Genomic DNA, 25134 nt, shown 5'->3' with positions numbered 1-25134 from the left:
CCACTGGTGTTTGAAGGCTTCATCAAGCCAGGCTCGGGCAAGGCTGCTGCTGTGAGCTGGTGCACCATCGTGCTGATACCAAGTTCGCTTTAAAAACGCAAGAGGAAGATCACAGCAAAAATCTTCGGCTGGGCCTTCCAAGATGTCGTTCACTACTGCTGAGCAGTGAGCATGTGGTCAAAAAATATGGGGCCAATTATTCTTCCGTCAAAGATGCCGCACCACACACTGAATGACCATTGGTACTGGGGTCTGGTCTGCGCCACCCAATGCGGATTCATATCGCTCCAGTAAAGCGCATTATGGATGTTGACTTGAGAACTTCTGGAGAAGGTTGCCTCATCTGTCCAGTGCACTTTGTCAACAAAATCCGGTATTTCGTCACTGTTCACAAGGATCGAATTTGAGAAATCAAGCCGCCATTGAAAGTCTCTTTCGTGCAGCTTTTGATGCAGTTGGAGGTGATACGGATGCATTTCAGCCTTCCTAAGAACTCTTGACGCTGAAGACTTTGAAATGCCGACCTGGCCACTCTCATCACACACGCTGGAATGAGGGTTTGCAGTCACGAAAGCCAAAATGCCTCCTTCAGCCTCTTCACTGATGGTCCCCTTTCTATGCTGCGTCTTCTTGAAGCTACCTGTTCCTTTCAGCATCAAGGAACTCCTCATAATTGTGTTTGCGCTAGGTCTTCCCCCAGATTGCCTATTTTGGTATAACTTGAAAGCTTTCCTCTTGTCGCCCCGTGCCGCTCCCAAGGCTAAGACCATGTTCACCTTCTGCTCGCTTGTGTAGGGCATGCTTTAGGCACTGCAAACAAATTCTTCAAAATGGTTGCGCGGCACGACAGTAATAGACAGTCGAGCTCACATGCATCTATCCGCTGGCACAGCTTGGAAGAAAAGCGGCATTGTAACAAGTGATGCTCTCTCTCGCACAGGTTCCAGATGTATGATGCATGTTTTGTGTGTATTTTTTCAATTCCGTATCGACTTGAACGCTGGAAAAAAAATTGCTCTTCTCGTCATATTGGAATAAACGGCTGCTGACAAAGTGCTTTTTCGGAGCTCCGTCGCCAGCCGCTGCCGGTAATGTCAGAGCTGAGCAAAGGTTGAAGCCCTTTCTCGTAAGTGAAGGTAAGGCGCGGCACTGGCGTTGTTTTTACAAATCACTCATGAGAGCACTGTAATAGCGGTGCATTCGGGCGTACTGAGCACGCTGTCACATGTTATTTTTTAAACTCTGTGGGCTTTCGTTTTTCCCGAATAAAAATGGCCACGCTAAGTCTAACTCGTTGGAAGTGCCTGGGTTGGGCAATATTTGTGAAGCTCCACAACTTTCCTATTGACGCGTGAACGTTTCTAGCTATATTTAAAAAGTTAATTTATCTCTGCTGATTACTCAAGAAAAGACAAGCACAAAAATGGTACTGTAAGTTTAGATAAATGCTAACAACATTCACACAATTCCTGTTCAGAAAAACGCATAGGTTTTTTTTTTAAATTTTGGTCCAAGTTTGCTGGGACACCCTGTATATATATCCTCACAGCACCTTTAGAGTTATCTGCCTTCCTCGACTACACTTCTCTTGGCATGCACCCATTCTGCAACTCTAATGGACCATCAATTATATCCTCTATATATTATATAGCCTGCCCAACACCATCTTTTTCCTCCTAAAAGGGCCCTGAAACTATTCTAACTAATGATAGCATGGCTTCACTATTGGAGGACGTTGTCTCGCGAATCTCATGCCGCAAAAATTTTTCGAATCTTTCAAATGGAGTCAAGTATAAGTGGAGTTATCACACCGATACACGGCATTCTCTCTCTTTTTGTCTTTGCTAGTACTCTGAAAGCTACACTACGGAAGCAAAGAGAACAAACTCCCGGCCAAACGTTGAGTGTTGGGGCAGCGAAGTAGCCAGTGCAGTCGGCAAAAAAACAGTCACTACAATATTTACAGCGAAAGGGCTCTTCACGGCACCGTGTGGCAGCTGTGATAGACTACACTATACTGTGGTGGCTAGCCAGCCACCATAACTATACGCAGCACGCCGCTGCCATCTCGGAGGCCAAGGGCAGCTGAGGCAGCTATGCGGAGGGCAGTGATGAAATTTTCCTGTCTTTTTGATATCGCAGGCATATTTTTCCTTTTATTGCGATAGCAATTATATTGTTACGGGGAGAAGAGACGCTTCACAATATATTTACAAGGTATATACAACGGGCAGGAGACAGGCATACAAGATGGAGCCCGTGCACATGACTGTTGGCGATCTTCGTCTTCGTCAGTCCTCTTGGTCCTCTCGTCATCGTTCGCTCCTGCAGTGCCTCGTAGCATGGCCCCCGGCGGCGAAGGAGCCATCCCGGTGCTCGGTAGGTTTGAATGATATCGCTTCAGTCGAGCGATGTGAATGATATCAGAGGAGGATCGAGGTGTGGAGGTATGCCGAGGTTGTAACTCGTAGATCACGTCTGTCACTTGACGCAAGACACAGTAGGGGCTTGAGTAGGGTGAAATCAGCTTCTCGCAAAGACCAACTCGGCGTGCTGGTTTCCATAGAAGCACGATGTCACCAGGCTTAAATTGGGCATCGGGTTGACCATTGTCATATATGCATCGTTGTTTTTCTTGGGAAGTGGTCAGACGCAGGCGTGCAATCTCACGTGCCTCGGTCACTCTAGATATGGCACCTCGGACATATTCTGACGTATCCAGAACGGCTGGGAGCATCGTGTCAAACGGTAGTGTAGGGTCTCGTCCATACAAGAGAAAAAATGGAGAGAAACAAGCAGAATCATGGCAGGACGTATTGTAGGCAATGTGACGAACGGCAGAGCGGCATTCCAATCATGGTGGTCGGTGGAGACGTACATAGCGAGCATTTCTGTGATCTATTGTGACGCTCTATGAGGCTGTTGGTCTGAAGGTGATACGCCATTGTAAACTTGTGCTTTATAGCACAGGTGTGCAAGATGTCCTGGGCAACCTGTGAGAGAAAGTAGCAGCCCCGGTTGGTAAGGAGTTGTCAGGGAGCGCTGTGTTGAAGTATCACTGCGTTGAAAAGGAAGTCAGCGACGTCGGTTGCACAACTGGTAGGGAAAGCCCGCGTGATTGCGTACCGGGTGGTGTAGTCGGTAGGCAACTGCTATCCACTTGTTCCCACTAAGCGATAGAGGAAAGGGGCCAGGAGATCAAGACCAACTTGAAAGAAAGGCAAAGATGGTATTTCAATGGGCTGAAGACGGCCAGCTGGTAGGGCTGCGCGAGCGCAGTCTCACACATATGCTAGGGAATGACCAAGAGCAGTTCAGAGCCAGCAGGGTGCATATTGTAATGGTACAATATGCCATCTTGCAGCACAAACATACATGAAGAGGGTGAAATTGGCATGTCCGTCAGGCAGAGAATGACTCTTGGGTAAAGGTTGCGTCGTTGCTAATCGACGATGTTGCCAAACGCAGTAAGCGCGAGGACGCAAGTTGACATGTCAGTCTCAGGCTGGTCTGGTTGATCTACTGGATGACGTGACAACTAGTCAGCGTCCTCATGGAAGCGGCTTGTCTTATACACCACTGTGTAAGAGTACTCTTGGAGCCGTAGAGCCCACCGACCGAGACGTCCAGCTGGATCTTTTGAAGACGAAAGCCAGCATAGGGCACGGTCATCGGTGATAACTGTGAAAGGCCATCCGTAGAGGTAGGGGCGAAATTTACCCACTGCCCAAACGAGGGTGAGGCATTCACATTTGGTGATTGAGTAATTGCATTCGGCTGGTGACAGAAGACGGATACCGTATGCAAGGACACGGTTGCAACTGTGCTGTCGTGCCAAAACAGCGCCAATACCATGGCCGCTGGCGTTGGTGCGAACCTCTGTAGGGGTGGACACGTCAAAGTGGCCAAGAATCAGTGGCGACTTGAGTCGCGTCATCAGCGCGGCGAATACACTAGCTTGGTCGGGACCCCAGACAAAAGTCGTGTCTTTCTTAAGAATTTCTGTTAGAGGGCGTGCTATGTCAGCAATATTTTGCACGAATCTGCGGAAGTATGAGCAGAGCTGCAGACATCGGTTGCACTGGTGGGCACAGGGAAACTCTTGACTGCGCGAACTTCCTCCGAATTGGAATGAACACCAGAAGAGTCGACGAGGTGTCTCAGCACAGTAAGTTGCCGGCGGCTGAAGTGACATTTCGTCGAATTGAGCTGGAGTCTTGCCTTGCAGAACACTGAAGGAACTGTCGAGAGACGCTCGAGGTGTGTGTCAAAAGTCGGCGAAAAGACAATGACATCATCGAGGTAGCACAAGCAGATTGACCATATTAAGCTGTGAAGGAGGGCATCCGTCATTCTTTCTAATGTGGCGGAAGCATTGCATGAGCCCGAACGGCATCACCTTAAACTGATAGAGCCCATCAGGTGTAATAAGCGCCACCTTTTCACGATCTATATCAGCTACACTGCCAATACCTGGAACGTAGGTCTATTGAAGAAAAATACTTGGAACCACTGAGACACTGAAGGGTGTCATCTATGCGAGGTAAGGGGTACACGTCATTTTTTGTTACTTGGTTAAGATTCCGGTAGTCGATACAGAAGTGCCAGCTGTTGTCCTTCTTTCTAACAAGCATGACAGGAGATGCCCATGGGCTTGAAGAAGGTTCGATGATATTGTCACGTGGTGGTGACGTTGAAGAACACAGTAGCAATACTGTGAAAGACAAAACTAACTTTTATTGGGCAAACCTGTGCCCACAAAAACAGGCTACACTTATAGCTCAACGATAGCGGCGAACACGGTCGGCGATCGTCGAAAATCTGACCAGCGGGTGAAGCGTGTTGGCTTTTATACATCAGTCGTCGAATGTTCCAGAGTAATCGCTGGGACCCGCGTGCCTTCCACAAAGTTCTACATTATTCGCGTCGCGCACACATGCGATCAGATTACACAAGGTTCGGTCAGAGACAGCGGATAGAAGCATTGATAACATTCCAGAAACTTCCGATACATGCAGGCGCGTCCTGCGCTGTGCGACAACATTTTTTAGGCGGTAAAACGTGTCGCCCGATAAAGACAAACAAGTACACGTGTCAATATCATGGGCGAGCATTTTGTCGACTTCATTTTGTATAACTTGGCGCTCAATGGAGGAGACATGAAGGGACGTCGGTGTATGGGTTTGACGTCGCCGGTGTGAATCTGATGCTTGACTACTGTGGTTTGGCCCAGTGGTCGGTCATTGAGATCAAAAATGACCTGGTACAACATGAGCAGGCCCCGAAGCGCGTGTACATGTTTGGCCCGAAAGTCAATGGCGATCATCTTCATTATGTCGCACCAACATTGTGGGGTTCTAATCAATAGCAGCAGGAGGGGGTGCAGCAGGCTCAGTTAAAACGGAAACGTGATAGTCGTCGGCTGGAGCTAGGGTTGCAAGAGAGATACCCCGGGGTATCACTTGAGGGCATAGTCCAAAATTCAACATAGAGAGGCATCCGGCATTGCCTTTTATACTGTTGACCGAATGCGAGAACATGACATTCTGCAAACAGAGGACAGTAGCGTTGGTCGACACGATGTAATCACCGTCGTTCAGAGGGGGATCAGGAGAGACGTCAATGTACGTCACGGCTATAGATGTGGTAGACGAATGTAATCGGCGGAACACAGCACACTCGGCACAGGATCGGAAGCCTCAACAGCATCAGGTAAGGCAAGCTGGATAACCCCTGCAGAGCAGTCAGTAAGACCAGAATCTGCCGAGAGAAAGTCCTAAGATGATTGCACGTGGGCACTGATCCAACACGTAAAAAAAGAAGAATGGAAGACACTCTGTCGAGACTAAAGTGTGAATCGGCGGAAGCCTGACACCATTGCCAATGGCGATTTGTTGCGTCAAAAACACCACGGAGGCACACAACTCGTACCCTGTTATGTGAATGTTTGTTTATTAAATGCCTGCAACGTCGTTTCCGCCTATGTCTATCGTTTCGATGTCTTCCAAGTCCATCATATCAAAGCTGTCATCTGGGAGGATGTCGGCTTGCAACTCATGGCCGGTGAACTCCTTGTGCTTTAGTGGGTCCACATCCATGCAGGATGGCTACTTTGCAGCGCCGTTTGTGGATCAAAAGGAGACGCGTCTTCCATGGCGGTGTCGGGGTGTAGTTGGCCATCCTCATCATCCACTTCGCTCGATTGCTTGTACTTGCTCGGCTTGCCGCGGCAAGATGGCGGTCAGGGCGCTTCCGAGCTTCATTTGCCTTGGTACCCGGAGATGCAGCGAGTCGCTTCAAACGCATTGCCTCTCTTGCGTTGGCCCGTCGCGTCCCTGGACTCTGTGGTGTCGGACGCGCCTTGCCGCCCTGATGCATGCGACGTATACGCTCAGCTTCTCTTGAGCACCGCTTTCGCTCAGCGGCTGCCGCACGTCGCGTGTTAGGAGGCGCTGGTTTGGCGAGACGAGGCATCCTTTCCGTACGATATCGCAAAGTAAACTGCCGCCACACCACACCCACGCAGATGGTCGCCACGCGCTCCTCGCGACAGTAACGTCAGGCCACACACTACCCAATCGGGAGGTCACCTCAAGTGCCTGACGACAGTGATGTCAGGGCGCACCGTCGAACACACGGCCGCCACGCGTGCCGATGTGATGAGTCATCCCGCGCGGCGCCGAACCACCCCGACAGCCGCACTTGACAGTGACGTCACGCACGCGAGCCAATCAGGAGGCGCACCTGCGACAGTGACGTTACGACACAGAGGAGACCAATCAGGAGGCTGGAAAGCTGACAGTTTCTGCTAATGGCAGTTGACCTTGACAATGAGCCATTAAAGGCTTCCGCCTTAAAACTGAAGTGCAGGGTCCGGCAACAGTGACACAGGCGGTACACAACCCAGCAACAGCCGAAGTAGCACCATCGGCTATGCGGACTACAGCGATCGGAGCAGGGGTAAGAACTTTCTGCAGACGAATACGGAGGTTTGAGTTCATGACCGATATGTGGGCGCCTGTGTCAATGAAGGCGATGACAGGTGTATATACCGTCCACGTCTACGTTGATGAGGTTATGATGCCAGGTAGTGTGAGCAGAGGAATTTCAGGTCGGGTCGTCGTGGCAGGCTCACCTTTCGGAGCTGCACCCGTCAGTTCTTTCTGCGCAGCACGACGGCGTCCGATGGGCTTGCCGAACAGATCGATGAGCTTTTGCTTATACATACCTCCCAGCTCGTAAGTTCCTGTTCGTGGTTCAGAAACCACACTGCCGTGCCCGCCAGGTAAAATATGATGTTCGCTAGCATCAGAGTCGGGTCCCAGTTATTGCTAGTTATCACCCGTTCGTCCAATCTTCGACATCGCTGTTGTCAGAGCCGGAAAAGGTACTTGGGTCACGCGGTTGTGTCAAGACGACGGGGCGGTTGGCGGCGGATGGTTGAGGCACGGTTGGTGACCTGCTCGAAGCATTCTCGCCCCCGCGGTGCGCTGGCATTGTAGATGCCACCAAGGAGCGTGCGCTGCGTAGATCCGTCTTGAAACTTAAAGAACCCTCACGCTTCACAAAACATTTCGCAAAAGAAGACGCTTCACAATATATTTAAAAGATATATACAACGGGCAGGAGACAGGCATACAAGATGGAGTCTGTGCGCACGAATATTGGCTATCGTCGACTTCGTCAGTCCTCTCACTGTTCGCTCCTGCAGCGTCTCGTAGCAGTATGCGCCCCGCAGGCGCATTTCTGCCGTCGCCGTGAGGTTCCGTATAGAGTCCAAGGATGATAAAACCGTCCCCGCTCGCTGGGTACTGTATGTGCAAGTGAAAGTGTGCGATAGTGAGCCGGCGATCGCGGCTCGATCGCGCACACAAGCGAGGAAAGCGGGGAGGAAATCTTCCGTCACGCGCAAGGATCTGGGGGGGGGAGGGAGCGTTCTACTCCGGGCGGCCCCGGCAGTCACGCGCGCACGCCCGGGCCGCTGCATCTTGAAAGACATCTGCGACGGGGACAGAGTCCGCTGCGCGCCGTGTTATCACTGCTTAGTTCGCGTTGATGCGAGACGCACCACGAAGGTCAATTCGCTCGCTGCTGTTGCCGCGATTCCTCACTTCAGCGTTTGGACAGCGAGTTTCCGCGGTCATCGAGTGAGATGTGTTCATGTTTGCGTGTGCGCATGACACCATGCTTGTTAATTTATGTAGTATGGCTACGCTTACAAGTTTATACGGCCGATAAAACTGCTATCCTTACTTGTTATACCTAGCTGTCCACTAATTTGCTATCTCAATCGATGCTTCGCCTTTCAGGCGAAACTCCAACTTTTTTAACTCTAGATTACCAATTATATGTATTACTGAGATTGTTCTCGTGATCACGAAATTAGACAAAAGCGTTAGTCGGCCAGCTCATAGAGAAAGGCGTTGAATTTCTTTTTCTATGGCCAGCTGCTTTCGATGCCATGGTATTGCTGTAGCAAGGGCAATCGATTTTTCGCTGTGATTGACACGAGATTGTATATTCCCTGCTGCATGCAGTGCAGCAATATTTGGCTCACATGTTCATAGCAGCCTCTACGACAAATCGGCAACGTTTTTTTTACCATGTTCAAATAGTAATTCAGGGCCTCTTTAATCTCAACTAGGACATCGGCTACCCCCGTTTTCTCTGCATTCCACACGGCTGTCTTCTAAATACGTGCGCCCAAAATTTTTTATTCGTTATGCGGTCTTTAGTACGCACGGACGGCGTTAGAAACGTAACTCTACTGAATGCGTTGCAAAAAGTAGAATTTAATGTTTGTTTTCGAGGCAGACGATGCCTCGAATTGTCTTCGTTACCGTCCGGCAGCACCTTGCATTTAGGGAGGTCAACTTACGAGTACACAGGTTTATTTAGAAGTTGTGCAGAGGTCATGGACGATGATTGGATCACTATGGTTGGGTCACAAGACGGCTTGTGATCGTCCCTGCCTACTTTTCCTGTCCATAGTGTTCTCTGGCGCCGTTTACCGCTACAAAGGCTGTAGGATGCATTGTCTAGTGGCGGCCGATTCTTGGCGCACAATCGCTTTCCTTTCTTGCCCTTGAACACTCGTTTAAGTATACCGTGGCCACCTGGGGCGGAACCATTATTGATGCGAAACCATCAATTGGCCCACTGAGAGAGAAAGCCTGTAGCAGCGAAACGGTACCTAAATTCTCCATTGGCTACCGTGCCACGTCACGAGCACACATCACGAGCGCGCCTCGACGGAGCAGAGCGGGCGGAAGAGAACACCTGCTGCCGCGATAACGCGCCAAGTGTTGCGGGAGGTGAGAGGGCATCGCCGCGACGCCACGTCACCCTCGCTCTCGGAAGCAGGCGCGAGGTTCGTTTCTCCCCCCCCCCCCCCGGGCTTATCTGCTGCGCGCTCCTGCCGGCCTTGGTGGCCGCTGCTGCTTCCTCGGTCTCGTCGCTCAGGATGTCGCCGTTGGCACCGCAGGCTGCTGCTTGCTGGCTCGGGCAGCATGTACCGCTATGGTACATCACTCGCAGCGCAAAACTCGAAGGAGTTTTGCGCTTCGAGTTTTGCGCGTTCAATTAAACATTAGTGCTTTCGCATTCACAGCTCATAAGTGCTTAGGTGTCCTCGGATTCTTTTTTTTTTTTTGTAACTCTGCTCGCTAGAAGTATACCCATCAGTTTTAGTACATGCCATGTCAGTTTTGAAGCCGCTGCCCGGTTTAAGCTCTACCCAGGCCATGCACCGGCCCGTTCACTAGCTAATCTGCCTAGATGGGGTCTTGAAGCGTACGCGGGTGTTCTGCATGGACTCAAGGCATTCTGTGCGAAGCTGAAGTAAGAAGTTGGAAACACTGGAAACCAACCAATCAAGAAATCTAAGCTTTGTTGTTTTTTGCAGATATCTAACATCCTGTTTTCATACAGGCATGACCCCAGAACCAAAATAATTAATACAATATTAATATAAGGCTACGTGTTTGAAATTTCAGCTGCTTTTGTCTGCTGTACGCTTAATATAATCTTGCAAGAAGTATTTGTGTTGATCAGAAACCACTTCGACAAATGTGTATACTCATTCTTGATAGTGTGTTTAACATGATGTGCCGCCACCCCCCGCGCGCGCAAGAGGTCAAAATAAAATGCCTTGCCAAAAAATTTTTAACACAGCCTTTGCTTTTTTCGGTTTTTTCATGCTAACTGTGGTGCACTAACTATTCTGCTGAAACAAATAATTCCATTGTTTTATTGTCACTGCACTTCTATCGTAATGTCCTTCGGCATACCATCCAAGGTATCAATTGTAAATATTCGGCAGATATCTGCCTGGTTGAGGACACAACAATCAAACCCCGGCCCTCAGTCCCCAGCAGCTGCGAAGCAACTGACCACGGCGGCGGTCAGACCTGCGACGCAGCAGAGGGTGCTAAGAATCACTGGCTCCGGACAGGCCGCCATTGGAATATGAACCTGGCAACGTTTAACGCTAGAACGTTATCTAGTGAGGCGAGTCTAGCAGTGCTGTTGGAGGAATTACAGGGCAGTAAATGGGATATAATAGGGCTCAGTGAAGTTAGGAGGCCGAAAGAAGCCTATACAGTGCTAAAAAGCGGGCACGTCCTGTGCTACCGGGGCTTAGCGGAGAGAAGAGAACTAGGAGTCGGATTCCTGATTAATAAGAATATAGCTGGTAACATACAGCAATTCTATAGCATTAACGAGAGGGTGGCAGGTCTTGTTGTGAAACTTAATAAGAGGTACAAAATGAAGATCGTACAGGTCTACGCCCCTACATCCAGTCATGATGACCAGGAAGTCGAAAGCTTCTATGAAGACGTGGAATCGGCGATGGGTAGAGTGAAAACTAAATACACTATACTAATGGACGACTTTAATGCCAAGGTAGGCAAGAAGCAGGCTGGAGACAAGGCAGTGGGGGAATATGGCATAGGCACTAGGAATAGCAGGGGAGAGTTATTCGTAGAATTTGCGGAACAGAATAATATGAGGATAATGAATTCCTTCTTCCGCAAGCGGGACAGCCGAAAGTGGACCTGGAGGAGCCCGAACGGCGAGACTAGAAATGAAATAGGCTTCATACTCTGCGCTAACCCTGGCATCATACAAGATGTGGACGTGCTCGGCAAGGTGCGCTGCAGTGACCACAGGATGGTAGGAACTCGAATTAGCCTAGACTTGAGGAGGGAACGGAAGAAATTGGTACATAAGAAGCCAATCAATGAGTTAGCGGTAAGAGGGAAACTAGAGGAATTCTGGATCAAACTACAGAACAGGTATTCGGCTTTAACTCAGGAAAAGGACCTTAGTGTTGAAGCAATGAACGACAATCTTATGGGCATCATTAAGCAGTGTGCAATAGAAGTCGGTGGCAACTCCGTTAGATAGGATACCAGTAAGCTATCGCAGGAGACGAAAGATCTGATCAAGAAACGCCAATGTATGAAAGCATCTAACCCTACAGCTAGAATAGAACTGGCAGAACTTTCGAAGTTAGTCAACAAGCGTAAGACACCTGACATAAGGAAGTATAATATGGATAGAATTGAACATGCTCTCAGGAACGGAGGAAGCCTAAAAACAGTAAAGAAGAAACTAGGAATTGGCAAGAATCAGATGTATGCGTTAAGAGACAAAGCCGGCAATATCATTACTAATATGGATGAGATAGTTCAAGTGGCTCAGGATTTCTATAGAGATTTATACAGTACCAGTGGCACCCTCGACGATAATGGAAGAGAAATTAGTCCAGAGGAATTCGAAATCCCAAAGGTAACGTCGGAAGAAGTAAAGAAAGCCTTGGGAGATATGCAAAGGGGGAAGGCAGCTGGGGAGGATCAGGTAACAACAGATTTGTTGAAGGATGGTGGACAGATTGTTCTAGAGAAACTGGCCACCCTGTATACGCAATGCCTCATGACCTCGAGCGTACCGGAATCTTGGAAGGACGCTAACATAATCCTAATCCATAAGAAAGGGGGCGCCAAAGACTTGAAAAATTATAGACCGATCAGCTTACTGTCCGTTGCCTACAAACTATTTACTAAGGTAATCGCAAATAGAATCAGGAACACCTTAGACTTCTGTCAAGCAAAGGACCAGGCAGGATTCCGTAAAGGCTACTCAACAATAGATCATATTCACACTATCAATCAGGTGATAGAGAAATGTGCGGAATATAACCAACCCTTATATATAGCTTTCATTGATTACGAGAAAGCGTTTGATTCTGTCGAAACCTCAGCAGTCATAGAGGCATTACGGAATCAGGGTGTAGACGAGCCGTATGTAAAAATACTGAAAGATATCTATAGAGGCTCCACAGCCACCGTAGTCCTCCATAAAGCAAGCAACAAAATCCCAATAAAGAAAGGCGTCAGGCAGGGAGATACGATATCTCCAATGCTATTCACAGCGTGTTTACAGGAGGTATTCAGAGACCTGGATTGGGAAGAATTGGGGATAAAAGTTAATGGAGAATACCTTAGTAACTTGCGATTCACTGATGATATTGCCTTGCTTAGTAACTCAGGGGACCAATTGCAATGCATGCTCACTGACCTGGAGAGGCAAAGCAGAAGAGTGGGTCTAAAAATTAATCTGCAGAAAACTAAAGTAATGCATAACAGTCTCGGAAGAGAACAGCAATTTACAATAGGCAGCGAGGCACTGGAAGTCGTAAGGGAATACATCTACTTGGGGCAGGTAGTGACGGCGGATCCGGATCATGAGACCGAAATAATCAGAAGAATAAGAATGGGCTGGGGTGCGTTTGGCAGGCATTCTCAGATCATGAACAGCAGGTTGCCATTATCCCTCAAGAGAAAAGTATATAATAGCTGTGTCTTACGAGTACTCACCTACGGGGCAGAAACCTGGAGGCTTACGAAAAGGGTTCTACTCAAATTGAGGACGACGCAACGAGCTGTGGAAAGAAGAATGATAGGTGTAACGTTAAGGGATAAGAAAAGAGCAGATTGAGTGAGGGAACAAACGCGAGTTAATGACATCTTAGTTGAAATGAAGAAAAAGAAATGGGCATGGGCAGGACATGTAATGAGGAGGGAAGATAACCGATGGTCATTAAGGGTTACGGACTGGATCCCAAGGGAAGGGAAGCGTAGCAAGGGGCGGCAGAAAGTTAGGTGGGCGGATGAGATTGAGAAGTTTGCAGGCATGGCATGGCCACAATTAGTACATGACCGGGGTTGTTGGAAAAGTATGGGAGAGGCCTTTGCCCTGCAGTGGGCGTAACCAGGCTGATGAGGATGATGATGAGGACAACTGAATGAAAGAGAATGAAGAGTCCAACCAAAATGTATTTTAAAATCCGACGTTTGGGAGCGCGACCGGCTCCTTCTGCAGGGTGAGATGGCGTGAGGCGTAGCAGTGCTTATATACGTTTTTGGCGCTTTGAAAGGCGTGCAATCACTTTTCGTAGACCTTGACAGCAAACTGCGGGAAGTGTTCCTGAATAACGATTGATGTTATCCGGCGTCTTCTGGCTGTGCCAGTATTTCGAAAGGTGGCTCCGCCGCTGCTTGTTTTCGGTCTCCAATACAACAGCGCCGTAATAAAAAATTTGGTGATAAAAAAATATCGCAGCTGCGCCCGAAAGGCGAAGAATCGATTGCGATAGCAAATTGGTAAACAGATATACCAAGGATAGTATGTTTATCGGCCGTACAAATTTGTAAACATTCGCTTTCTAATTAAATTAACAAGCGCGGTATCACGCGCGCACAAGTAAACATGAACATGTGCACATCTCGCTCGATGACCGCGGAAACCCACTGTCAAAACGCTGGAGTGAGGAATGGCGGCAGCAGCAGCGAGCGAATTGACCTTCGTGCTGTCTCTCGTTTCAACGCGAACGAAAGGTCGAAAGCAAAGCGCGTACGAAGCTACCGGCACTAGGCGCACTTTGCCAACATCGCAGATCGCGTTGAAGATGAGGCCCGCGCGGGCGCGCACTTTGCCCACGTCGCATAGGATGCCTAGGTGCGCTCGTTCGCGCATCGAGGCACTCTAACGTCGCAGATCGCTTTCATGATATAGCACACACGCGGCCGTGCCGTAAGCTGCAGCCGCCGGAGGAGAACACCCCGTCCCTTGCCTCGCGCGCGACAGAAGGCGAGATTGAGCCGCGGTCGTCGTCTGACCCTCGCAAGCTTTCACTCGCACATGCAGCGCACGGCGATGATGTTATCGTGTTTGGACTTTATACGGAACATCACGGCGACGGCATAAATGCACTAGGAGTGTCCATATAATTGATGTCGCAATAAAAGCTCGCAGTGCTCTGCCACAGCACTGCGTGCCTGTTCAGGTGGGGAAGGCAATTCTTGTGTTGGCGAACTGTTTCCAGGAATCAGTTAATCTCGCCAATATACCACACGGGGAATTCGGTGCACGTAATCTTGTACACAATGTCCTGCGCCTTTTCAACGGGAACGCGGTCTCTTGGACGAGCGAATAGTGAGAGAGAGAGAAATGAAGAGGGAATGGTAGGGAGGTTAACCAAGAACGTGCCCGGTGTCTACCTTACACTTGGGGAGGGGGTAAGGGGAAGAATAGATAAGGAGAGAAAAGAATAATAGTCAGTCATTGACAGTCAGTCACAGAGGAAATCCACTGTCACAAGCGTTCATACAATCCAGTATCCTTCACGAAGTACAGAAGGGCTCTTGTGGCATATTGCATGCAATGCATGGGCCATGGTCCAAGGATCTTTTCTTCCGAGAGCGCTATGTTATCTTGTTGAGTTTAGCTTGTAGAGTACGTCGTTGAGTGTCAAAAGATGGGCAGTGACACAGAAGGTGCTCTAGAGCCTTAGCACACCCGCACAAATTGCACGCCGCACTGTTGGCCATCCCTGTTGGGAATGAATAGGCATTGGTAAATGCGACACAAAACCACATGCGACACAGTAAAGTTGTTTCATGACGGGAGAGTCCAGGTGGCAGGCGAAGTCGCAAGTTGGGGTCGAGAGAGTGCAAGCGTGAGTTGTTGAAACCCGGTGAATTTCATCGTAGAAGTGTGATGTGGCGAGCAAGAGACTGAAGTTGCTGCGCATAGGGGCGTAGCCAGAGGGGGGGGGGAGGTCTTATGGGGCTTCAGCCCCCCTCCTCCGAAATTTTTTCGTGCTGTCATGCGCCTCCGACCAAAAAACTCCCGGCGCTGGAAATCATGCTCGATTTTGTCTAGAATGTCCTTTTCACGCTCGAAAAGACATTTTAGCGTGAACATGGCGAAATCGGACTGGATTTCGCGGCAACGCCCCTGCATCGGGAGTCACATATCGTAACGCAAAGCGTCCCGGCGTCCCACTGAGCAAAAAGTTTCAAGGGCGTTTTGATGGCGAGCGGGCTCGTCTCGGCATCTCGTGGAGGCCGCGGAATCAGAACTTTCAGAATTCTGCTCATTACGTGAAACAGCACGGTCAAACGACCAGGCCCTGTTTCCTTGCGCTTACCCGAATACCGGACTCGCGAAACGCTATTAGACACTTTTAGCCTGTCCGCTATTCCGGCAAACGGGAGCGGTTTGGGCGGTTTGCCGGTTTAGCGGGGGCGTAAACGTGAGCGGCCAGAGCGGTGCAGCCGCCTGGTAGCGTAGATTTCAACCAAACACAGAGCTAAAACTGCAGTAACTCGCTATATCCTGCTTCGCTACTAGTGCAAATTTTTGGCAGCGGCGTAATTGTGAAAACGATTACGCCACTGTCAAAAATTTACACCAGCAGCTAAGCAGAATATAGTAATTAGCTTTGTGTTTGTGTAGTTGAGCTCTGCGTCACCAGCTGGCGCCACCAACCTGGCCGCTCACGTTTACGCCCCCGCTAAACCGGCAAACCGCCCGCGCTTGCCGGAATACCGGACGCGCTAAAAGTCTATTGTGGTAATAATCCTTCGCTGTAAAGTGACGGCCGCAAACGCAAAAATCCTGGCGCCGATCGGATAGCAACAGTCCGATGCGCTGGAGCCATTCCACTCGTCTGCTGCCCTGCAGAGAGACGCGATGTCGCAGCTTGACATATTGCCAGTCGGTATACGTTTGCAGCCCACAACGCAACAAGGTCGAATCATGGTGATCGCGAGAAGACTGAGACCGACACTGGACCTCTTCGATTTTCGGAGTTCTGGCAGCCAGCTAGTTCCGGTCCTGATAGGAAGTCACGTGGGCTGGGATCCCAAGACAACCCGAACCTACCCGAAGTTTGCAAAATCGAACGCCGGGACAGCTGGCCGAATGTAAACATGCTACCAGCATGGCAGCGCCAGACGAGGCGGCGCGGGCTCGGCGTAGTCAGCCCATTTATGCGTTGTAAGAGTTGGGGTCGGGCCTGAAATAAGGGGTAGCTGGCCATGCCGTCGTCCGACCCGTCCACGCTGACGACGTTGTTGAAGGGAGGGACTTGTTCTCATCGAGAATGAGGAATATGGGATTTATTTACAATATCTACATGAAGGGTGGAGAACGTTACATTTCATCAGTCTAGCATGACTGAAAAAGAAAGCACCGCAAAACACCCTTTTCCAGGAGTTCCCTTGCTCTAAGTAGACCGCGAAGGCTACAGCGAACTAACAATACTCGGTCCGCCGAACGTGGCTACACTTGCCGGCCCCGTTGGTCTGTCCGAGGAGGCGCATTGTTGGCTTTAGAAAGGAACTCGTCACAGCGGGCCGGGAAGGGTTCGAAGGTCGCTTCTCCGAAGATCGCCACCCCTGCAGGTCGATCGAAACAACTGCAGCGTGCTGGGAAGGGTTTGCAGTTCAGTACCCCTGCAGGCCGATCGTAACAGCGTTGCCAGCTGAAAATATATAGTTGCGTTCAGGTATACGATCACTTTCGCGCGATTTCACGCGACTCGGCACAGGACGCGCACTGGGCCAACCTCACCTTGTGTACCGCAACAGATGGCCTCCGACGCGTCCGATGACAAGACGCGAAATCATGCGTAAGTGATTGTATCCTCGAAAGCGATAGCTCGAGGATCCCTGCTCGCAGCGATCACGTCGCCCACCGGCGACATTGATGAGTTGGCGTTGTTACATCACTTCACAAGACATGAAAAAGCAGGATATCGGGGACATCTTACACGCATAAAATTTCGTGCCGACTTGCTTGGGCTTCGGTTTCAGAAAGTTTGTCATGGCTGATGGTGCTTCTTATTTTGACCCTAAGGAGCTGGGGACGCGGCTGGCGCATAGAAATGCACGCCACCTGTGACCAGCGAAAAGTTACACGAAAAACAACATTGGTCGCGAGCATGAGAGCAATAAGCCAATTTACGCGTGTCTAATGTATGTTTGCCTATTACTCAACCAGTGCATTCTTACATCAACGGCCTGCATTTCGGACACATATCGGTTTCGAGCTGCCACCCAAGCATACGACGCAGAGACGGAGCGAACACGGGCTAGCTGCAACGCCTTCTCTAACTGCAGGAAAACGAGATATCTCCGCATATACGTCTGAAGACACCCGAAAATTGTCGATATCCTCGCCTTCCTCGACTACACCCGAGGGGGGGGGGATGACAGAAGAACTAAGGGCCCCGGGTGCCAGGCGACCTAGCTACGCCACTGCCCACAACACGGCTCTGGGTAGAGATGCCGTATCTTGGATCTCACTTTAGACCCGCTAGGCTTCAAAGAAAACATAAGTTCAGAAACAACAAATGCTGCATTTCGCTACGCCAATTTTTGAAGGAATTTCATGCTGACCAATTCAGCAATCATGGATGGAGTCCTGCTAAATGAGAGGGGATCTTCTTCGCTTAACAAAATTAACAATAACAACCCCACAATTTAGGAGGGATCCCTAAACGCAGAATTCAAATTAGCCTGCTCAAACCATCCGCATTGCTATGCAACTTTTCCTTCTTATATCTAACGGAGAAGTTGTACTCTTGGAGAGTAAGGCTCCATTGGAGCAAGCGGCCATTTTTGTGTGACATTTGATTGAGCCACGTCAGAGGACAGTGGTCGGTCTCGAAGATGAACCTCGCTCTGTACAAATAACACGACCACTTCTGGGCTGCCCAAACTAAACAAGCACATACCTTCTCTGAAGCGCTGTAGGCTTCCTCTCTTACAGTTAGTTTACGGCTGGCATAGAGGATAGGATGTTCCTCATTATCGTCGCCGACCTCACTAAGTACCACGCCCATACCCCTGTCTCTTGCATGCGTCGCACTGAACTATGAATTCCTTTGTGTAGTGTGGCGCGCGAAGCACAGGACGAGAAACCAATACCGTTTTCAAACCTCGGAAAGCGTTCTCTTTGTCCTTATCCGAGTGCACGCTACTCGGCGCTCCCTTTTGGAGGGCGTTCGTTAAAGGGCTTGATATATGCGAGTAATTCGGAATGTACCGTTGATAGTACCCAGCGAGTCGCAAAAAAGAACGAATGTCTGTTTTCGTGCACCGCTATGAAAAATCTCCAATCGTAGCTATTTTCAGCTCAGCCAGCCGTTTCGTGCCCTGGCCGACAACATGGCCCAGATAAGTAACCTGTGAGCAGCCAAACCTACACTTTTCCGCCTTCATCGTTAAGCCTGCTTCCCTCAAACGTGGGAACGCCTGTTTGAGGTGCGATACCTGCTGTTTTCAGCTGTCCGAAAAAATTGCCACATCATCAAGATATGGCAAGGCGAACTCCTGCAAGTCTTTTAGGACAATATCGATTAACTTAGAGAAACTAAACCGCGCGTTCTTCAGACCGAAGCTGAGGGCGAGAGGGCGAAAAGTGCCTACAGGTGAGATAAATGCTGCATAGCGGCTGGAATTTTCTGAAAAGGGCACTTTCTGGAAGGGGAACTTGCCAGTATCCCCGCACGAGATGTATAGCTGAAATGTATTTAGCAGCGCTAACTCTTTCGATTCGTTCCTCAATGTTGGGTATCGGGAACAGCTGATCCCTAGTGATGGCATTCCCATCCTTTTCGCGCGTCCCCCCCCCCTCCCCTAAGCACTAAAAACAGCCATTTCTTGAAAGCGTTAAGACGTGGTTACTAAAATCAGCTAACAATCAACTACAACTTCGCGATAATAAAAGAAACGTATGAAAAAAAATACCAACGTAAAAATGGAAAACGGAAACCAGAGTGAGCATGAGGGTTTCGCTACTGTAGGGGCAACGACTCAGACCGTCGGCATTGCCGTTAAGTTTATCCTTCTTGTAGCGAATATCGAAGGTATACTGTTGAAGAGCCAAGCTCCAGCGCAAAAGACGGCCGTTTTTCGTAGACATGGACTGCAGCCGTGTGAGGGGACAGTGGTCAGTCTCTATGGTGAACCTTGATCCAGCGATATAGCAAGTTAGCTTCTGCGCCGCCCATACCACGCAGGCGCATTCCTTTTCTGATGCACTGTATGCTTCCTCAAGAACTAACAGCTTTCTACTGGCGTACAGTACGGGGTGTTCATTTTCGTCATCTCTCTTTTGACAAAGCACCACCCGCATACCCCGGTGGCTGGCATCACACTGAAGAATGAATTGCTTATAATAGTCGGGCACGTTCAACACTAGCTGACTCGTTAGTGCTTTCTTCAGCATACTAAAAGCCTCTGCTTTTGCGTCATACCACTTTACCTTTTGCGGTTCTGTTTTTCTGAGAGCATCTGTTAAAGAACTTGCAACCTCGGAATAACGTGGGATATATCTTTGGTAATAACATGCCAAACCAAGGAAGGACCTGATGTCCCGCTTCGTGCGTGGTTGCGGGAAGTTGTCTATTGCGGCCAGTTTAACCTCGGAAGCCCGACGATGGCCTTGCCCTATTACATGACCTAGATAAGCTACCTCCGCGCGCCTCGGCAGTTAAGTTGGCCTCTCGTAGACGACACAACACGGTTCGCAAGTGATACATACGGCCCGCCCATGATGGAGAAAAGATTGCTATGTTATTCATGGGGATACGGAAGTGCAAAGTCCTCCATTCCCTGTAGCACTTGGTTCATAAGGCTAGAGAAACAATAGGGAGCATTCTTCAATCCAAAGCTCAGGACTTTCGGCCGAATGGTTCCAATCGGGGAAATAAACGCCGCAAGCCTGCTTGCCGTCTCGGTCAACGGAACCTGCCAGTACCCTCTGACTAAATCGAGCGTAGAGATGAAATTAGCACTACCAACTCTCTCAACCTTTCCTCGATATGCGGTATTGAGTAGGTTTGGTCCTTCGTGATTAATTTGAGCCTGCGGTAGTCGATACACGGTGGCGGCTCTTTTCCACAGACCTCAAACAAGATAAGAGGCGAGGTTTAATCACTCTAACCTGGCTCGATTACACCTATAATAGCTTATAGCTCTAACATCTTGTTTATTTCAGCGGCCATGACTTGACGTTGACGAGGTGAAACGCGATAAGCTTTCGAACGAATTGGGTCCGATGAGGTTAACTCGATATCGTGAACGATTGCAGTGGTCCTGTCCGAAAAGTTGTCTTTAAGTTCAAACACGAGTTCCCTCAGTTCGGCCCTTTGATTGGAATTCAACTCCGCCTGCTCTACTAGCTTGTCACCCTTATAAAAATTTCTAGCAACATTTTTTAGACAGTCTATAGACTTTTGTTACTAGAACCTACCAACAGTCAATTGAAATCCTACCAGCTGTCTTTATACATCCTAACAACGATCTAGTAACACCCTAGAAACAATTGGCCACCAACTTTCAATAGAAACATGTTCATAGGATGTCTTTAAACTTCCTACCAATTTCCTATGAACATTTGTCTTTATACACCCTAGTAACATTCTTTCAAAAGAGAAATGTTCATATATTTTCTGTTAACTTCCTACCAACCCCCTATTAACAAGCTTTCTTTATACACCGTATTAACATTCTTTCAAAAGAAAAATGTTCATATATTTTCTGTTGACTTCCTACCAATCCCCTATTAACATTTGTCTTTATACACCCTAGTAACATCCTATCAAAAATTGGATCCTATCAAGAATTGGCTACCGTACTTCAACTGAAGCATGTTCATAGATGGTCTGTAAACATTCTACTAACCGTCAACCAACACAAGTCTTTAGGCTCTTTAGTAACACTCTGGCAAAATTTTACTTACATGTGCTTATGTACTTGCTATTGACGTCTTACTATTCCCCTAGTAACATTTGTCCCACATACGACCTAGTAGCATAGTGTAAACATTTGTCAGTATGTGTGAACATGTTGGTAAACGGCAGTATGCAACCTAGAAGGTGCACGTAAATGGAAAACAAATGCAAGTTTGCACTGAAAGAAGTTTATTCACACGAAAATATTTACACAGAATTGTGAGAGAAGTAGTAGAGAAATTAAAAAAATGAATAATGACTTAGTTGATTACGGCATGGCAGCTGTCGCATAATCTCTAGCAAGCATCGATTATGCAAGCTGATGTCTCAGAATGCTTGCAGAATGAACCAACCCTGCACAGAAACAAGATGGTCAGTGTTAACATCATGTTCAGGTTAGCATATCACATACATAGAACAGCTTTTTAAGGTTCACATGAATGCTAAAATTGTGACCGTCATCTCTGTTTACTTGCAGAGGAGATGGCAAGGATGGGGCACACTATTCAATGCATATCCTTTGCTGCGTTGTATTTACTACGTGTTATTAAAATTAGGAAAGTGTACAAAATGGGTTTCTCTACCAATTACCTGCATAAATGAGTTACTCACTAAAAAGTTAATTACATGGTTTATTCATGGTGAAATTCGTAGCACGCACAATAGACACGGACGCAGAGAAGGTGGACACGCGAGCGCTTACTCAAAGCTAGTTATTTTTGGAAGGAATGAACGTAACAGCGCCAGCTAGCTGCACCGAGCATGTGCAAAACGTGTCATCCATTTTTATATAAACAGATGACAAAGCTTGAAGCAGTATTCAAGAATACAAATGCTTTGTCAGTGATAGCAACCAATGGCTGACTGATGCATTTTTAAGCACACATTATATGGAACGCTTCTGTAATTTGACGTGTTCGTTTATTTTTACTCGAAAACAAAATGTCAGTGTCAAAATATTCCGGTTCACAATGACATAGGTTGCAGTGGTCAAACAGGTGCGAATGATTTTCTTTCACATTCGCACTTGTCTATCCAGTGCAACCTATGTCATTGTGAACCGGTTCGCTGAAAAATATGTAATTGTGAACCGTGAAGCTATACGCTCAATATTTTACTGTTTCTCATCCTGTGCAGCCAGAGTAGGAAAGAGCAAAGAATGAGTTCATGATCAGACAATATTTACCAGACCTTAGGTCATTGCGAACGCTGTGAAAACGAAGTATTTGTACGCTTCGTGTTTATAGCAACTTCAAGCGAACCCCATGACGCGGGGCAGCTGAAAAAGGTAATAAAATCGTTCTTAGAACATTTCACGTCGTTACAGTTCGCGCTATAATAACCTGCCAAAATGCGGCATTAGAAACTGAAATAAAATAACATCAAAATAATATGTTTATGAAAAATGATGGAAAAGAACATACCTTCTAATATAATTTGGAGATAGAGAAAACTTCGGCGCATAGCAGTCTTGAGGAACAGCTGTTCGCTATTTGTGCAGTTTAAAACACGGTCAGTGCCAATATTAAATCACTTCACACGACACTGCATCGCAGCTGGCAGAGAAGTTCCAGAAACGCTCACATCACGGAACGAAGAAAGCACCGTGGGCTTCGCAAACACCTTGCTGGTTGGCTTGCATCGATGAATTAGCCACAACACAGCATAAGCATAAATAGCAGCAAAAATAGCTAGATTGCTGCTACAATACGCCACGAAACACCTACATCGCTCGACCGTACCATGCCGGCGTCCCAAAGGAACTGATAGCGATTGCGATGGTCTTCCTCTTTGCCTCGACTCGGCCAACTGTCGAATTTGTGCGCATGCGCGGGAGAGGCATGTGACATTCTTTCCATCCACCTGCTTCGCCTTGACCGCCGCGGAACTAAAGCCCCTCTTTAAGCCGAAACATGCACCCCCCCCCTCCCCCGCTACCTTGCGATGGTTGACTCACACCTAGACATTCCTCGCCTCTTGGTGAAAGCTGTGGCCGGCCTTTGTGTACGCACCCCTTTCTGGGAACTGCACTTAGAGGGAGGAATGTACCTCATGGCCGAGGTTGAAAAAAAAAAAAAAACTGAGAAGGTAGCCGGCTCAATTTTGTTGGGCATTTAGGGGCTGTATAGTTTTATCTTTCGAGACAATTATTCTTCTGAAAACCGACTTTTTCTCGAAATGTAATAAACATAGAACAATAAAATCATATTGGGTAAATTATGTGGTTATTCTATTTTGCGCAAGAGCATCCTTTAGCACTTGCTGCTTTCAAAGACAAAACATTGCTCCCTGGCGCCCAGCGGTGAAGAACATTGTAGTACTATTTTTATAGTCAAATATATGTCCGAAGCGGGGCGGCTATGACGTTAGCAGTTTTCAGACGCCCGAAGCACGGCAAAAGCATGGCCTTTGATACCCTGGCTGTTGGTATACGGAATGCCATTATTACGGATGTCATGACCCCTTGTCGGAGCTCAAAATTTTGTCGCCGTGTTGTGAAGCAAGATCACTGAATGTTAAGAGTGCATAATTATTTCTTTTCGATCTGTTTTCACACACAGCAAGCTACCATCGCCATAAAGCACATCAGTTGACATAGTTACTTTGCCTTCACTTTGATGCAAGGTTCTATTTCCTTTAATATGCAGAAGCCGTCGGTAGGAGGCAAGGACGAAAGCGTGCGAATATGAACGCGTAGAAAGCTACATTTTTTTATACTGTAAGGGTAATTTAATTATTTTTTCACAGAAAAGTGTTGCTTGCACAGAGTTCAGCTTTTCTTTCTATTCAACCTGTGCGCTTCTCAGGTCAATACACGCTCTCACTCAGCAGTAGTTGTATATTGCAGCCTTTTGGACATTTGAGCGGCAACGTTCCAGCGCCGTGTTACCCTGAGTTTCGGTTCTTTTTCTTCTTTTTAACAAATATCGTGACGCTACTATGCTGACACGTTCCAGCTTAGGGCGTACTATTTATATCGCAGAATGCACTGACCTAATTATCTCGTTGCAAAGCTAATTGGTGGCATTGCAATAGCAGTGCGTGGTAAGGGCAAATTTACGCTCGAGCCTTACACCACACCACCCGCCTGCCCGCACGCATGTGGTCGGGTGAAAATTTGCACATTTCGTAGACTGGTACACACATTTCGGTTTACACTGCATGTGCGAGCCCAGTGTATGCCAAAATTTGTGAACCAGTGGGCGAAATGTACAGTTTTCTGCACGACCGCATGCGTCACGGCTCAAGCGTAAATCGGCCTTAAATTAACCAGCCCCAAGGTCGGGATAAAGCTCTGCAACTGGTGCGCGGCCTGTACAGTAGTCCGCTATCACACCGGTCAGGTGGTGTAGCGCAAGCAAATTTTCTCGGAGTGTGCTGACGTCACCGCGCGCTCACGTAGTCCAGTAGATCCTCTAAAAGATTAGTTCTAAGAAGTTACGAACATATTTCTTTAAACATTTTAGGAGCACTCCGTTAACAATTGGCTACCTACTTGGATTGGGACTATGATTTAAAACAATGAGCTTGACTCCTGAGTATGTCATATATCGGCATTAATGTGTGTTAGAAAAATTTATCAGAAACTCTCAGGTTACTTCCCATTCAAAATATTTTTTGGCAAACAGTACGAGCTGTGGACATACTGAGGATACATATCCTTCAAACAAAAAAATATAGTTCGATGTATAGTACAACATTCTTTACACAAAAGTAACTAGCCTTCTGACGCAGTACTGAAGTGGTTATAGAGATAAAAGTTAGAAAAATACATGTTGATGGGGACCTTAAAATATTCTGTGTGCAAAAGTAAGAAGGAAGTAAGAAGTAAGAAGTAAGAAGGCCACACTTGGCCCTTCAATAAACACTACATATCATCATCAGTCTTCACGGTGTATTAAATATATTCTTTATACAAAAGTAAGAAGGAAGTCTATTAACGGTGTATTTAAAACATTCTTTATACAAAAGTAAGAAGAAAGTCTGTTAACAGTGTATTGAAAATATTCCTTATACAAAAGTAAGAAGGACGTCTTTTAACG

This window comes from Dermacentor variabilis, chromosome 1 (genome assembly GCF_050947875.1).
Source record: "Dermacentor variabilis isolate Ectoservices chromosome 1, ASM5094787v1, whole genome shotgun sequence".
NCBI lineage: Eukaryota > Metazoa > Arthropoda > Arachnida > Ixodida > Ixodidae > Dermacentor > Dermacentor variabilis.
The sequence above is the reverse complement of the archived record's forward strand: the minus strand, read 5'-3'. Positions refer to the sequence as shown.